Genomic DNA, 2,810 nt, shown 5'->3' on the forward strand with positions numbered 1-2,810 from the left:
ATCAAAGATTTTTGCAACCAGTTGTGATGAGGGATTCAGAAGAGTCAAGCTCCATTGGGCTGCTATTAGTTCTGAATACAAAGTAGAATGGTCCAGATGTTTGACACAATCAGTTATGGGTCACTTCCTGAAATCCTTGATGACATGGAAATAATATGCTCAGTAAATCTTTTGTCATAATTCAAGAGAAGAGAAAGAACTGAATCGGCTCAAACAGGAATTATCATATATTTTAAAGGCTGACACTTAAGGAACTATAGACTAGCTCAGCAGAGTTCTTAGGGTATTCTTGTTTCTAAAGGGCAAATTTTAGTTTGAGATAAAGAAAAACATTTTAAACATTGGAAGGTTGCAGTAAGGACTTAAAATAGAATCTGCTTAAGGAAACAGAGATATGAAGAAATCAATACAGATAGTGGCAGTGATAACAAGAGTTGTTATTATTTGTAGAGGACAATGTGATATAGTTATATTTAAAAAAGGTAACCTCAAAAACCATCTCCTGATTTGATATTTTGACATCTGGAGTGAGTTATTGAGACGAATTAAAAATCCTAATCTTTAAGGGAAGTATACAAATAGTTTCTAAATATAAAGGACTGTTGCTAAGACTAAGGTAGGGCAAGTAAAATTATTACTAACTTTTCTGAACCATATACATATATTGAAACATAAGTAATAGATCAAAAATATATATTATATATTTACCCTATTCATTATACAATAGCTATTGTTTCCATAATGTTGTGCACAGATTTTTTTTATTTTTTTGCCCCACTACCATAAATTACGCAGTTGAGTTTCCCACATTTGGGGAAATAGCAGGGGTCAGCACGCCCGGAGTGCAAAGGGCGAGCCTCACACTGGAGAAACCACCTTCCTGATCATGGAATCGCCCCTGCCAAGTAAGTATGTACACAGATATTTTTCCAAAGAACTCTATTAAAGTTCTATTTTTCTGTTGAAGAAATTACTTCCTATTTTTTCTCAAATTAATACTAGCGAAATGATATAAAAGCAGCCATATATACAAAAAGTACTGACAATAAATTGTATAACTTTTCTTTAATTGCTTTTGTATGGAGTCTCTCGTATTCTCTATCAGATCATCTTTAATTTGGCTAATTTGTTCCTCCATGGATTTCTTGTACTTGGTGGCTGGCGATTCTCTCATTTCCTGTACCATGGCTTGCATTTCCTTTTTCATGGCTGCTTTTAAAACTTCATCTCTTGAATCTGTGCGTTTTGGTGGACTTGGGAACTTAGTAGGAGTTCTCTGTGTATCTCCAGCTGTTAGGGTCCTCCTCAGTTTACCCATGTTTTTATGCATTTGTTGGTGTGGCTTGGAGAGCAGTGCCTTCCTATTTCAGCCTGATTTTGCTCCCTGAGATGTGGGACTGGGTCCCTTCTCTGGATTGCAGCTCTGGGTGGGACAGTTGGGTGGGCTGGCTGAGGTTTGGCCTCTAGCGTGCCCTCTAGTGGGAGCCTGGTTAGTGTTCCCCCTTCTTACTGCCAGCCAGTGCAGTACCGCTCCTGGCCACAATTGTGGGGGGCGATGTTGAGCCTGGCTCCTTAAGGTTCCTATCCCATCCCAGCTGGGGGGCGCTAGAGACCTCGAAGACACAGTCAGTGGTGGGGCGGAGGCAGCAGAATGTCCCCTGGTGAATGCTGCCCCAGAGAACCTCATAGCCACGACGGGGGGGGGGGGGGGTGGCAGAGGCAAAGAAAGGTCTCCCCCGGGACACCTCACAGACGCCAGATTGTATAACTTTCCATTTGAATGGTACAATATCAACAAATAATATTATAAATATTTTATAATTATCCATATGATGACAGGTAATATAAAGCCTCATAAGTACAAAACTCAATTTATAAAGCCACATCTTTTATACATAACTTCTTTGAGCTCTATTTTTTTTTTTTTTTTTTGGTTTTTGGGCCACACCCGGCAGTGTGCAGGGGTTACTCCTGGCTGTCTGCTCAGAAATAGCTCCTGGCAGGCACGGGGGACCATATGGGACACCAGGATTCGAACCAACCACCTTTGGTCCTGGATCGGCTGCTTGCAAGGCAAACACCGCTGTGCTATCTCTCCGGGCCCTGAGCTCTATTTTTAAAATAGGAAAATTTATTACATAAAGTGAAATGTCTTACATTTATATAACCATTTTATAACCACATTTTAGAACCACATATTTGAATTTAAACTATACTACTATAAAAATAAGAACATTTTATTTTTCCTAATTTTGTTCCAACTCTTTCCCAGAGTATATTTAACATTATCCTAGAGAAATTCATGTTATTTATACTTCCATGTATTTTATTAAGCTTAAAAAATGGATAATATTGAAAATTTTGTCATAGGCATTTTTTATTCAGCAGAATTTTTAAAATGCATTTATCTTATATCTTTCATCTTGATTTCTTTGGTTGATAGTCTTTAATTATATAAAATGCAATAATGTATTAATTATATTTTGATGTATTTTTGAGTTGCCTTAATTACATGCCATTATGAATAAAGCTAGTGTGATTATACTTATTCATATCTTGCTTTAGATAGAGTTGCTTAATATTACTTTAATTTACTTACAAATACATATATTTAAATGTCTAGTAATTTTTCCAATTTGCTTTTATTGTTTTACATACTGACCTACACAACTTATAAGAATTTCAATGGCTCCCCATCCTTGAAAATTAGTGTTGCCAACATATATAGATACAATTTGTCTTAGTCTTTACATCTCCATACACTTATAAATATGTTAATTTTATGACTAATAGTATAGTTTATGTAAATA

General features: G+C 36.4%; 1 non-coding gene across 1 annotated transcript; it reads right to left on the reverse strand.

Moving 5' to 3' along the window:
* Window positions 1-751: 751 nt before the first annotated feature.
* Window positions 752-913, reverse strand: LOC126021298 (U1 spliceosomal RNA). Its single transcript, XR_007499859.1, has one exon. It is a non-coding gene; the product is annotated as a U1 spliceosomal RNA (small nuclear RNA).
* Between the last annotated feature and the right edge of the window lie 1,897 nt (window positions 914-2,810).

Source organism: Suncus etruscus, chromosome 10 (genome assembly GCF_024139225.1).
Source record: "Suncus etruscus isolate mSunEtr1 chromosome 10, mSunEtr1.pri.cur, whole genome shotgun sequence".
Classification (NCBI taxonomy): Eukaryota; Metazoa; Chordata; class Mammalia; order Eulipotyphla; family Soricidae; genus Suncus; species Suncus etruscus.